This window comes from Cajanus cajan, chromosome 3, assembly GCF_000230855.2.
Source record: "Cajanus cajan strain Asha chromosome 3, NIPB_CcT2T_4, whole genome shotgun sequence".
Taxonomy (NCBI): Eukaryota; Viridiplantae; Streptophyta; class Magnoliopsida; order Fabales; family Fabaceae; genus Cajanus; species Cajanus cajan.
The window spans coordinates 2,549,786-2,565,126 of NC_138519.1; the positions used below are offsets into that span (position 1 = coordinate 2,549,786).

The following is a 15,341-nucleotide window of genomic DNA, read 5'->3' on the forward strand; positions in this document are numbered from 1 at the left end:
GCTCTCGGGTTGTACTACGTTGGGCGCAACTACGAGGGCACCGGGCACGGAGATGAGATTGTGGTGTATGCTGGTTAATGTTGTTTTATGTTGAGTTGAGTTGAAATGGAAGAATATGATGTGATGACTACTAGATAATGTTGTTGTTGATGTTGAGTTGTATCTGGTGAATGTGTTGTAAAGTTGTGTTGTGTTGTAAGTTGATATGTTGAGTTGTGAAGTTGTGTTATGTTGAAAGTTGATATGTCGAGTTGTAAAGTTGTGCAGTGTTGTATGATGCCTGAGTTGTTGTAGGCCTTAAGGGCTGAGTTGTTGTAGGCCTTAAGGGCTGAGTTGTTGTAGGCCATAAGGGCTGAGCTGTTGTAGGAGATCTCCGAGATGATATGTGTGACGACACATTATATGTTATATGCTGATTTGATCGTACAATTGATGAGGTGTAGACTGATGATGTGTTGATAATTGAAGTTGTTCTGATTACTTAAATATTACTTGTTGTTGTTCTTTTTATACTAGCTTACCCTTTGTTATTTCCATGTGGTTGGACTGCTATGATCGTACTATGTACGGGAGCAGAGCAGAGATAGGTGTGAGGCGGGTGAGGAGTCTGCAGCTAGCAGGCAGAGCTGATTTTAGTTGATGTTGTGTTGTTTCAGCTGCTTGGTGTAGCAGTTGATGATGTATTTTGTTTTGCTTGGTTGTTTTTGCACAATCTAACTCTAGTCGGATTGAGCCCTTGTATATACTTATATTCTAGATCCTATATTTATATACTCGTTCTTTCTATCTAGTATTTTCGGTGTTTAGTGGCGTGTGTAGTGACGAGTCGGGTCATTACAAACAATAGTTATTTATAAATATTTAATAATTTAAAATAATTTTAATATTAGATAATATTTAATAAGAAATATGAGAGAGAAATAAGAGAAATAAGAAGAAAAAAAAAAGATGTGAAAGGGGAGGGAAAAAGAGAAAAGAAGAAAAAGGACGTAGAGAGAGGAGAGAAATAATATAAAAAAAAAAAAAAAAAAGAGAAAGAGAGAGAGTAATTCAGTTCAATATTATGAATTAAATATAAAATGTTTTGTCAAGTCATTCTAGTGTGTTCATCTGACTCAGCCTATTTTATTTTATGACAAAGGAGAATTGACTAAATAAATGAAGAGTTATAAATTAATGAAGATAATGGCAGTGACAAGAATCAGTGTGAGAAAATTTTCCATGGTGTAAAATATGAAAATCAAATTAAATTGGTACCAATTACAACTATTTGATTTGCGTATCATTATTTGGATAATTGATCAACTTTATTTTGCATGCAAAATTTGTTAAATGTTATTTTTTTATCTTTCATCAAGCAATAAAATAATACGCTAATTAAATTAATTCTTGAATTAATGAATAAAAAATTAATCCTTGAATTAATGAATCAAATATTAATCCTTGAATTACAAATATTAGTGCATTTAATCCTTGAAATAAAAAAATGTCATTTCAATTCTTAAAATTTACTAAACAAACATTATTTGTCCTCATATATTATTAAATAAAAATTATTTTAGTTGTTAAAATTACAAAAGTAAGATCACAGAAATTATTAATACCTGAAATTATTAATATAAGATATTTTTAAGGATTAAAATGATAATTCTATAGTTAAATGTATGGTAGGATATGCCTGGTAGGTCTTAAAGTACTGTTATTATATCATACTTAGAATTAGTTTTTTTTTTTTGTCGTATCCTTATTTATAACTAAGTAAAAAAAATCATTAATTATATCTAATACACCAAAAAAGAAATTAGATTTAAAAAAAATATATCTTCAATAGTCACAAAAAGTATAATTATAAATTTGACATTTAATTAAATTATAAAAATAAAAAAATATATATTTTTTGTAAATTATACAAATTTCATAATTTATCATATTTGAATTTTAATTGATCCTATTTTTTAGTCCAAAATTAAAAAATGTAAAGAACCTTCATTTAAACTCTTAATATAAAAATTTGCTATAATTTTTTTCATATATATTTAAACTTTGAAAAAAAAAATTTATCAGATTTTTTAGTACATCGAGATAATGAATGAAGAAAGAACTTCTCTAATTCTTGATTTCGTCACTGACGATAAAATTTCAAGTTTGATAATATTTTAAAAGCAGGAGTTAAATGATGAATTTGTTAGTGAAGGTGAATTTTTCAATGGAACAATTATAGCTTCTAAGTTCGTTTATATAAATTTCTTTTATAAGTACTTATATGAAAAGAAAATAAAATATAAATAATTTTGTATAACTTATATAAAACTAATTTATGTGTAAATTAAAATATATTTTTAAATAAACTAAAAAAAAGTTTCAATTTTAACAAATTAATTTGTGTATAATTTAATTTTATCTTATGATTTTATTTCTTCATATAAAAATTTATCCTTATATATCCTCTATCCAAGGAAGGATCTAGTGCAAAGTGTAAGTGCATGAAGTTTGCGACTCCACGAAAGGTCATTATGCTAGGAAAAACATTATCAGTTGTTTTTTTTTTTGGTTAGACAACATGGTCGTATATGTCGGATCATTAAAATCATTTTCCTAATCAGTACATAATTTTGTTTTGGTTAATAGGCTTAAGCTTTAAATCTCTTACTCTTAAGAGACTCTGATGGATAATCCAGGAATTAGAACTTAAAAAACTTATCCAGATAATAAGCCAATAAAATTAGAACTTGAAATTTATAAATACTGACCAAAGTTTCAAACCTCATATAGACGAATCATCTAATCCCGGTGAATAATAGGATATCAATTCTAGAGCGTGAGTTTGACTATACTTTCAACGATACCAATAAATCACTAAGTGAATGTTTGATAGTGAATTCACGAGAGATCATAATTGGATTAGACTTAATTTGATTCAGTTTTTAAGATGTTTAGTCACCTGAAAACTGGAAAAATTGCACTCATTTTTTCTAAGATCTGTTTAAATAACATATCCTTTTAATTTTTAAAAATTACTTACCTCTTTTAGAACCACGTTATTAGTTAAAGTAAGAAAATGAAAAATAAATAAAAGTTAATTCTTATTATGCTAATTATATACGTGCCTATCCATTACTTCTTAATTACGGACAATGATATGTCATTTTATGAAAATTTGTATTATTTTTCAATTTTGAAAATAATAACTTTTTAGCCAATTCTTTGATATTGCTTCTTGAAGTAAATATATTTTTAAAATCATAACAGACATGATATTTAGGATAAAATTTGGAAGTTAAAATTAAGTAAGAGATCAAGTCTCATTCAATTATTAATACTTGTATTAATAATTTGTTTTATCTTAATAATGCACAATTGGTGTTATCTAATATAAGATGTTATGTGTGTCACTTATATAAAAAAAAATAAGAAAGGTTATTATTGACTTAAAAACTAGAGGGAACGTATGTGTCATTTTAAAAGACCATCTTAATTTTTCATTACAAAATAAATTACTTTTGATAAAAAAATAATATTATAGGCTTGACTAATTAATTAAGTTTATAATATAACTAACATTTTTTTAATTAAATAAAATAATAAGGGGAATTGTACATTGGAGAGTATTGGATTGGACTTTGGGATCTAAATCAGAGGCTTATTATAATGAAATAGATAGAGAGGATTAGATAATTGCGCACCTTCTGAAAAATCAAAAGCACTAGTAAGAGAAAATTTAGTGGAGACTACGGGGAAGGTGCAGATTAGCATCTAGAGCTACATGAAACATTTTATTCCACAAGATTGTCACTCTAGGTAGGGGACTGAGATTATCACATTTATGGACATGTATAAGGGATAAGAGTAAAGAGGCGAACTCTAAGCCTCTTAGGTTGTTTGCTTATTAGATTTGTATTGATGCATATGAATTTAATTGAGAATTCATCACTACTTTGTTTTACAAATCATGAATTTACTTTGATTAAATTTGTTTGGTAATTATCTTATGGATTCCAAAGGTTCGTATTACATGTATGAAGGTTTGGAGTTTAATTAGATGAACTTTGATGAATTAATGATGTATATATATATTATTGGAGTATGATGTTTAATTTTGGGATGATTATACAAATATTGGTTAATTTTATGATTTGATGCAAAATGAGAAGAGGGTGAGATCCGTGTGTGAATTAGTCGAGTCAAATGAGATTTCACGGCTCAGTATTGATAAGCACGATTGTGCTTGAAGGAGGCACACAAGTGCACGCATGTGCAGGAGATACCACAGTCGTGCTTGAGGAAGCACGCCTGTGCATGGCCAAAATTAAGGGAACCATGGTCATGATTAATAAAGCACATCCACCCATCCAAAATTAGCTTTTAACGTCTTTAGAGGAGTTGTAGTCTTAGATCTTAACTTTGCAATGGCATTGAAATCACTCAAAAAGAAGGTTTAAAACTGAAGTTTTAATCAAATTAGTGGGCAAAGGTCAAGTTATCTGAATTAGGCTAAAATATTGTAATTTTTTAATTATTAAAAATAATAGATGATAAAATCAAAAGATTTTCTTTAAACAAAGTCAATATCTACAAAGATAAACTATATCAAACGAAATGTGGAAAATATTTATCATCTGTAACATGAAGAAAATCAGACGAAACATACAATTTATCTCTTTGTATTAAATTAATATTTCCAAATGAGACTAACGTTAAATTTTATTTAATATGTTATTCCTTAACCTTAACAGATCAAACAAGAAAAAAGTTTCGAAACTCTCAAAATCTGTTAAAGAGGAAAAAGACAATATCTATTAGAAGTAAAAAAGCAAAATCCCGAATATTATGAAGAAAAAAAAAAGCTCTACAAAAGACTACTCTACACTGACTTCAACTGCTCTACGCTGACATTACTTTCGTCATGCTCAATTTAGAAAGAAATGATAAGTAGCTACTAAATTAGATAAAAGATGAGGGTTACTTTCCACTTATATATTATTTAATTATCTAATCTTTAATAGATGTGAGACTTGGGTTTTTTCCCAATACACCCCCTCACGTCTAGCACTATTGGGCTTGGTACGTGGTTAAATGGACGGTGACCCTTTTTTAATGATCTAGGATAGGTGACCCTTTTTAAAGATCTAGGATAGCTTTATACCATCTTAGAATAGTGGGTTTTAGCCTAACTCAACCCTACAAAACTGGCTTGTAAGATGAATGTTGCTTTTCACTTATATATTATTTAATTACATAATCTCTAGTCAATGTGGGACTTGAATTTTTTTCAATATTACTGGAAGACATTTAATGCTAGCATTAGATACATAAACAATAATCTCTAGGATTAACAAAGAAGATAGACAAAGCAACTTGTGAACCAAATTGAAAGTCCAACTCAAAGTTGTTGTAACAGTCATCTTTACTTAAGCTATTATAAAAAAAGATTAAGCCTTCAAACAACAAATAGAAGAAGTGTTGTAGAAATTGAGAGCAAGACAAAAAGAACAGAAGTGATAGACATTGAGAAGTTTGTATAGAGCTACATAAAAAAATATAAAGAACTAAAAAACTACAAAGAAGCTTTTCATTGTAAATCCTGTACATAGTTCTTTATTGTAAGGGTTGAGCCTTAAAAGGTTTGTGTAAAAAGAATACTTAGTGTTGAACCTAAAAAGACTTGTGTGAAAGAATACTTGGTGTTCAGTCTAGAGAGACTTGATTGAAAGAATACTTGGGTAATTATTTAAAGAGGCAAGTCAAAGACTACTTAAGATTGAGGTAGAAGTGACTCGGTAAAAAAATACTTGTCACATTACAAAAGTTAATGAAATTCAATATGGTTAAATTGAGAACTGAGCATAGTCTCGATAGTTGAGACAAACTAATATAATAATATTTGTAAAGTTATTTTCTTTTCACTGTGCAAAAGTGCGAGTTTTTTGATATACACTATTCAACCCTCATTCTAGTGTGTATCTTTTCTTTATATCTTGCCACTATTATATGTAGCTTTGCACTCGATCACTGTGGATTTGAACGCGATTAGTTTTTAACTCTTTTTTGCACCAAACATACACCAACTAGTTGATATTGAAGTAACTTGCATTGGATACGAAGATTAATTTTCAAAAAAGCATGTTGGTTGCATGAAACAACTCATTTTTTGATCTATAAATTTGGGTCACAACATTCTAATATTTGGGGTTTCAATCGGTGCAAATCTCATAAAGTTGTTATCGTGGGCTCCAATCATTGAAAATGTTAGAAGTAGATTGAGCATGGGGTGAAATTTGTTGTGACATAGTTGTATCAACTCACCTTAATGTATTTTCCATAGTGTATAGTGTCACAATAGATGAGCCACTGAAATGTCCTTTTAGACTACCTGATAAGTGTCTAATTGGTCTAATGAAAAAATTAATTTGAGACACTTATCTAGCATAAATTTTTGGATATAATGATAAAATTTTGGCAAATACATATGGAATCAAAAAGGGGCTCTTAATTGAAGTCATTATATGCAGTGATAATTTTTCTTATCAAAATTCCCTTTATTTTGCAGATTTTGAAGATTGGAACAAGAAAAGAGTTTCTAGAAGCAAATGGATCAGCCCTTTTAAAGGCCTGAGAGCTTTTAAGACCGCAAGCAATTACTGGAGGAGTGGAAAAAGGGCAGATTTAAAGAGCTCAGCTCTTTGGATTACTTAAGTATGAAGGAGTCTCCCAGGTGCTCAGCCGTTAAAAAAGGGCTCAACCCTTTGGGTTACTTCATGATGAAGTATTCTCCAATCCGCTCAGTCATTTCCAGACGCTGAGCGGTTCCTTCTCTTTCTTGCCCACTCTATTTTAATTCCAACAACTATAAAAGGTAAGAGGAGAGAGAAAATTCATTATCACGAGTCGCACGAAAGAAGAACAGAGACGAAAGAAGAAAACAGAGCACCTTGGAGCTCGCGAGAACGCGGTTCTCCGGAGGATCTCTTTCTTCTACCTTTCTTCTTGTTATTTTGTGATATCTTGTATCATGGAGAGCTAAAGCTCTAGGGTTGGGGTTAATGTAGTCATCGAACTCCTTTGTATTCCTTTTTGATTCATATATTGAGTACATCTATTACTCAATGTCAAAGACTTGTATTCTGTTCTTAATACTTAGATAAAGTGGTATTTATCTTCGATCTTGGATTTAGAATTTGGTTGGAAAACGTTTTCTAAATCTAGATTTGAAACAAATCACCTATTAGTTTTGAAAGCCAGGGATAGTTTCAAAATTAATAGTTGGAACAAGTTCTGATTCTTAATGCAAGAAATTTAACTGAATGAAGTGAGGAATCATTCATTGAGTTAAATATCTTAGAGCATATTTAAAATATAAGTCAAAAGCATTTTTAAAAGTCTTTTTATTAAAATATTTAGTTTTAGTAGCAAATTCTTAAAAAGTACTCTTTAAATTTATCATAAAAATTAAATATTCTTTTAAGCTTAAATTAAAAGAGGCTCCACAATTGGCAATAAATAAGAATAAGTTTTATTTTGATGCTTTCAATGATTTTCTTGCATTGATTAGCATTTCTAATATATATATATATATATATATATATATATATATAATTTTTAAAAATTTTATATATTCATTTTTAATTTTTTTTGGTGAAAATTTGTTTTTGTTTCTTAATACCATATTTCATCAAAGAAATTACAAATTAAATGTGATAAATTAAAAAAGTAAAATCAATTAGTTACTATTGCATTTTGATTAGTTAAAAGATTATTTATACTTTTAATTGATTGATTAAACTAGAATTTTCATCAACATATTTGGTGTAACACTGTGTTGTGATTTTATTGTTTATTTAATTTATGTTAATTAAATGATATATGTTGATGTTTTATTTTATTATTTTAAAACTTTAGAAATTAAAGAATTTTAAAGAGTTTAGTTATTTGAAATAGTTTTGTAATGAGATTAAAGTTGACCAAGTTTAGGATAAGGTATATAAGATTTTTTGAGAACTTGAATTTCACAAATTTATTTCTCAAACTTCCTAAAGAGAAAAAGTTTTAGAAAGAAAGACTTTGGAGCCAAAGGAGATCGTTCTTCCATGCGACTTCATTAAAGTGCTCTCATCCTTCCCTGGAGCATAGATTTGAGTTGCTAAGTTGAGATTCAAAATCTGAGAACTAAGAATCAAATGTTTGAGTTGCGTGCGACGAGAACTTGAGAGGACACATTCTTCATCATTCATCATTCTTTTCCCTCATTTCTTGAAGATTTGAGGTGAAGAAAACTTGTAGAGAAGTCTTTGTTTTATTGTATGTGCTGATTCTTTTGTTGATTTGCTTAGTGGTGGCTTTGATTGTTGAATTTGAAGAAGTAAAGCCATGATGTCTTAGGTTTTTGGGCATTTTGTATATCTTGAAGAAGAATTGATGATCTGAGGCTCGGATTTTGTTGATGCATGCTATTTAAAAAGATTAGTTTGAGTTGTTGATGTCGTACATATATGTTGATTTGATGTTTCCATGCTGAGTTGGTGTAGATTGATGGTTGGATTGTTGGGAATAGTTTACTTGTTCATGTTAGGTGATGCAAATTCTTTATTTGGTTGAAGTTGTTAGGTTTGTTCACATAAAATGCCCATAGGGCTCACTCAAGTGATCTCGATCAACCACTATAAGAAAAACGAAAATTTTCGACATACATAATCCGTCAATAAAAGGAATGTCCGTCAGAAATTCTCTGTTTTTGATGAATTTTCGATAGATGCAAATTCGTCGAAAAAATGAGCGTCGGAAAAAAAAATCTATCATAAACAATTTAATCCGTAAAAAAATTTTCACAGATACATTGTTAGAAATTTTTTACGAATACATCTATCATTTGAGTGTATTTGGCCTCATATTTAAGTGTAACAACCCTCATATTTGACTCTTCAAGGATTCTATTTCATGACACTTCACTTTTTAGCATGTTTTATCCTTACTTACACAATTTTTAAGAGACTTCTCAGAAGGTCACCTTTTATTATATTACTCCAAGTCAAGCACGCTTAACTATGAAGTTCTGATAAGATAAGCTACCGAAAAACATATGCATGTTATCAGTATAGGTAGTACAAATTAATTCATTTAAGTCATCCTCAATTTTACAATCTCATACTATACTACCTTTGGATCCCTTTCATTTAAGTGTATCCAAACTGTTATAAAAATATAATAATTATATTACCAATAATAATAATTATTATATTATATTTAATTAATCTTTATTTATATATATACTTATTTTTATAATCAACAATCTACTTATTTCTATTTAAAATTTATATTATGATATAATTTAAATTATTTATTATAAATTTAAGAGTTTAAATAATAATTTATTTATTTTAAAATGAGAAGGGTTATAATAACAACGGTATAACTTTTACTAAGTATTACATTGTTCAATAACTTTATATTAAATGTGAATTTTGTAAATCCAACCGTTAGATTAAAAGTTCATATCATTATATGTTTATATCAAATTTTGATAAACCTGAACAGTAACTTGAAGATAATCAAAATGTTCATATTTTAATATATTTTAAAATATATATATTACGTCAATTTTATTTTACAAGAATGAAGTATCAAATCATCCTGAATTAATATAAAATTTTGTATATATAATCTAAGAGTAAAAAATTTCAATCTAACAGTTAAATTTATAAAATTCACATTTAATATAAAATTATTGAGCGGTGTAATACTTAGTAAAAGTTACACCGATGTTATTATAACCCTTCTCTTTTAAAATATTATTTTTATAAATTAAATTTTAACATTTTAAATAAATTATTAATTAACTTAATATATTTATTCATCTTAAATATAAGATATAAAATTCAAAAAATGTATTTATCCTTGTTTTATTTTCCAATTATCAATCATTAATAAAATACTAATTTAAAATATTATTTAGTTATATCATAATATTTTTATATCAAATTTAAAACTAGATATTAGTTATACAAAAATATCAAGATCATATGATAAATTGTCAATAAGATTATAATTTTTTTTAGGGGATCAATAAGATTATAGTTAAATAATTTAAAATAATTAATTTTTCAATTATATTGTTTACATATAATTTACTCCAAAGCTAATCAATTTTTTTTATATTAATTATTAGTAAAATTTAATAACTTTTAATTTAATAATTGGATTGATGAAATTCAACATACATCATGGATTATTGAACGGAATAACTTTACTAAGAGTTACTTTATGAGTCATTTGATTCCTCTTCTCTCTCTCTCTCTCTATATATATATATATATATATATATATTAAAATATATATATATATATATATATGTTTAAAATTTTGTTGATGATCTTTTTTAATATATGATTGTCAATTTTCGTCAAAAATTCTTACATTTTTGACAAATATAAATTTGTCTGAATTATTCCATCAATAATATAACTTTTCCTACGAATTTTTTATCCATCAGAAATATTAATTTTTTGACAATTTATACCTGTCAAAAATTATCAATGGATATATTGGTTGGAAATTACTGACGGATATATTTATTCGCAAAAATTTTTTTGACAGATTTGTATCCGTCAAAAATTAAGCTTGTTTAGAGTGAGTTGTGAGTACTTTAGGTGAATTTTATTTGCTCAAAGCGAACTCTTCATGACTTGAAGCAACTATTTCTTTGAGAATTAAATCTTTTAAGCCACCTTTTCTCTAAGTTGCTTTGTGATGTGCATGAGGCATGTTTTTATGTAGAGATGTGTTGTGATGCATGATACATGATGTTAAACTATGTTGTTAACTTAGGATTAGAAGAGAAGTGTCATTTTAAAAGTTAAAATATCCCATTGTGTGGATGTGTTGTAGTATTCGGACAGCCTAATGGTAAAAGAACCTTTCTTAAGTATGGTTGTCTCTTAAAATGGAGTGGAGTCTCTTTTAGGTCCTTAGTTAATATTGTGTGGGGTGAGGTCGAGTCATACTACTTTAAAAGTGACTAATTTGAGTAAGATGTGAAGTTAAGGAATAAAACCCTTAACCAATTACCAAAAAGTTGCATGGTATCGCTAGGATAGTTAGCAAGCTATTCTCATATGTGACTTGATTAATGCATGTCAATGTTGTGGTAGAGTCACACTCAAGCTATATTATTCTTGACAATAGGTATTGAACCTTCCTAAAGTAAGTGATAAAATCCAAGAAATCATAATACATTAAAAATTGTTGATCTAGCAAGTCCAAAAAAATCATGTTGTTATTAGTTCAGTAAAATCAAACAATTTAGACAACTCACTTCTATTATAAGAGATCTCTTAATTGAAATATGTAATGACACATAATGTTGTTTTATTAATATGTTACGTTGATAAGTTGTGTTATAAATTGAAAGTTTTCTATGGTGTAAGTCCATGTGTTATGTTGTGAAGTTATTTAGTGGTGTTCATATATTTATCAATGCTGTTAAGATGGGCCTTAGTTGTATGTTGTGTTGTTTTGTTGAAATTGTTAATATAGCTAGTTCACTATTTTATATTATATGTTGTTTCGTTATTTATGAACTTACTTTTACTTTTTCTTGTTGTTTGACAATGATCTTTTATTATGAGAGTAAGGTAGGATTAGATCATGCTGAGATGGCTCTTTCTTTTGTGTGTCTGTACAAGATTTGGTTATAATCCCACTAAAAGATTTTATGTTTTTAGTTGTTTATTTCCTTACATACATATTGTTGCATGAATATACGGGAATCACTTGCATAATAGTTTTAAGTTAGATTATATGTGTTTTCAATTCTATTATAATTGTGCCATAATAAGTGTAGTGACAGATTAAGTCATTATACATGACATTTAATTTAATTTCCAGATCACATTTTTAAATATACATCTCAATCAAAGTATATATATACTTAATTTTTATATTAGAATTCTAAGATGAATGGTCACTTGAATATTCTAAATGGCTATGTACTACCGAAAATTATTATGTATTTAGGATCACCAAAAGTATCTGTTACAAATATTGTGAATATATTACAGATATTGTGAATTATTACAGATATTGTGGATACATATATTATGACTATTATCTTCACTATCAATTAGGGATATGATTAGATTAGTTTCCATAATATTAAAGATTAGTATCTCTATCATTTATTGTATTCACTCTATAAATAAGATTGGTATGTGTACAACAATTACACACAATTCCTGAATCACAACATGGTATCAGAGCTTAGGTTCTTCTTTTAGAGTATATTTTTCTCTCTTCTTGCAAAGGCCCTTGCTGCCACCTCCAAGCTATCGCCGACCGTCGCGCCGGCAGCTACCGCCTCCGATCGCTGCACTACCGACCATCGCTTCTGGTCGCCCACTCTAACCGTCATCGGCCGCTGCGTCGGCGGTTACCACCTCAAGATGTCGCACCGCCGACCGCCGCCTCCAGTTGCTACCTCCAACTGCAGCCTCCGATCGTCGTGCTGCCAGTTGCTGCGCCGTCGACCGTCGCCTCTAGTCGCTGCCTTCAGTTGTCACCTTCGACCGCCACCTTGGGTCGTCACACCGCCGCCACTGGTTGCTTCCTGTCACCGCCTCTAACTGCCGCTTCCGATTGCCACCTCTGACTGCCACTTCCAGTCGCCAACTCCGACCGTCACTTCCGATCGCCGACTCCAATTGCCGCTTCCGGTCGCCGCTTCTGGTCGCCAACTCTAACCGTCGCTTCCGGTCGCCACCTACAACCGCTCCAGTAGCTGACTCAGACCGTCACTTCAGGTGGTCGTCGCCTCCGATCGCTGCTTCCAGTCGCTGCCTCCGATCGCCACCTCTGACCGCTGCCTCCGGCTGCCTCGGTGACCGGTTAGCATATATGTTCACAAAATCGCTTAAAAGACCTCAAATTGATTACATTTGTAACAAGCTTGGTGCATATGATATATATGCTCCAACTTGAGGGGAAATGTTACAGATATTGTGAATATATTACAGATATTGTGAATATACTACAGATATTGTGGATACATATATTATGGCTATTATCTTCACTATCAATTAGGGATATGATTAAATTAGTTTCCATAATATTAGAGATTAGTATCTCTATCATTTATTGTATTCACTCTATAAATAAGATTGGTATGTGTACAACAATACACATAATTCCTGAATCACAACAATATCATGATCTCAATTAATCACTTTGTGATATGTATTTAAATTTTTAACGTAAAAAATAATTAATTACTTTTTATTATATGTTATATATATAGAAATTAGTTAAATATTATGTGAGAATCACTTAATAATCTTGTAAAAAGTATTACTTAGTTACATTGGTTTTTAATAAAGCAAAATTAATAATTAATAATAAAGATAGTTTATAAAATTATATTTATTTATTCATTAGCTTTTTCTGGTAGTTGTAAAAGGATAATTTATAAGTATATTGAGTTTCCATTTTGGCGTATAATAATAGTAATGCAGTTGGTGTAAAAATAAAAATTAAAAGTAATGCAGATTGAATCCGAAGAAATTACTCCGATATCTTTCACTGTTACTCATGATAAATATATACATATGATAAACAAAAACATATAATTATTCACCAGAAACAAACAAACATGTATAATACTGTAATCGACATACTATAAAACATGTAGTCAACTAAATTTAATTAATAAAACAAATAAAGCAGAACATGAAGGAAAAAAAAATTCTTGTAAGAGTATTTAGAATCTTACCTTCAGTGTGACACAAACTAAGAATGAGGAAAGCTCTTATTCTTCAACAGAGTTAGTACTCCATTTTTGGATTTCTTATCTTCTTTGTCTTCCCCTCACATTTTCTTTCCCTTTCTGAATATTCCCGTCGATCGATTTGAAGCTGGTGCGAGATAGGCAGCTTAGAAATATATATACTTAGCAATGGATCCATGAAAAGAGCGCAAGTAAGTGATAAGATCATACCTTGAGAGTGAAACAAACCAAAAAAGAGGAAAGCTCTTAATCTTCAATTCATTCACCAAGCAACTACTCCTGTTGTCTGTCTGTCTTGAAAGATGCACTTCATAATATATATCCATATTTATCTTTATATGAGTGAAATTTCTTGATATATATAGATTCATATAAGCTATAAACAAAGGAACAAACCTTGTCTGATCTGTTCTAGGAATGTAAGTTGAGATCTGTCTTCCCTTTTCACAACTCCAAATGGTGAGCAATAAACTGAAAGTGATGAAGGGAAGAAAAAAGCTAAGATATGTGGAAGGCGTAAGTCCGAAGAATACTGAGAAAGAGCGCAACAAAGAAACGGGGAAAAAAGTATATAAAACAAAAGTGAACCTCGTCTTTTCTTTTGTTGACTAAAATAATATCTTCACTTTTCTTTGAAAGGGCTGCGCCAGCGTCTGAACATATTGAGCAAGGTTAACAGAATCGTGCGATCTTACCTCTAAGTGCCTACTCGTCCGAAAGCGCAATCGTCTAAACTCAAGCAATGTAGAGTAGTAGGAGCGGCGATTTCTGCGTCTCTCCCTTTCAGGTTTCAAGTTCAGACTTTTAGGTTTTGTTCAGTATTTTAACTTTTTATTTGGGGCTATACCTATTATTATTAGGTCTCATGTTTACGTTTTGGGCCTAATAAAATTATAATCCATAACCTAAACCCAAATCAAAGTTTGTTCAGCCACTAAACCTAAATATCTAATGACTACTAATAATATAATATTATCAAATCATCGATTGAATGGCGACGAACGTGAACGAGCAGTACGTACAAGTGTACAACCTTTCATTCTTGTTCTTCACGTATCACTTATCGCAACCGCAAGATTGCAAGTGACGTTCGATGTGAACGAGCCGTACACACAACCCTTTTTTTATATGCTTATAAACATTTTATTATGAATTTAAATTTAAATTAAATATTTCATGTGTTATGATGATCTTTTTCCTTCTTATTTATACTATATTAGATGTACGCATAAGAATTTATATGGATATATTTTGATTTTATAATTTTAGTATAATCTTATGTTTTGTGTTACGAATTTATGATTTATGATTCTCTTACCTAATTTTCAGTCAAACTAAAATCTCGATTTTGATTATCTTGATATTGAGAAATAACAAATAAATAGTATGATGATATCTATTTAAAGTAAAACGAGAATTTGATGAATTGCTAACCAGATTTTCCATTGAAAAATGTTTTAATACAACTATTAATCAATGAAAATATTTTACAATTAATTATTTTTAAATATCTTTTAGTCTTTATAATTAAAAAAATTATTTTAGTTTCTATATAAATTATTTTTTTTCTTCT

General features: G+C 29.2%; 1 protein-coding gene across 1 annotated transcript in view; it reads right to left on the reverse strand.

Annotated features, from left to right (window-relative positions):
• The window catches only part of LOC109802723 (uncharacterized), an 81,714-nt gene extending 66,857 nt beyond the window's left edge, over window positions 1-14,857 (reverse strand). Inside the window, exons 1-4 of the mRNA XM_083071500.1 lie at window positions 14,464-14,857; window positions 14,165-14,239; window positions 13,979-14,075; window positions 13,754-13,895 (exon numbers count right to left, since the gene is read on the reverse strand). The gene's annotated coding sequence lies outside the window, so the exon portion shown is untranslated. The remainder of the gene's footprint in view (window positions 1-13,753; window positions 13,896-13,978; window positions 14,076-14,164; window positions 14,240-14,463) is intronic.
• Between the last annotated feature and the right edge of the window lie 484 nt (window positions 14,858-15,341).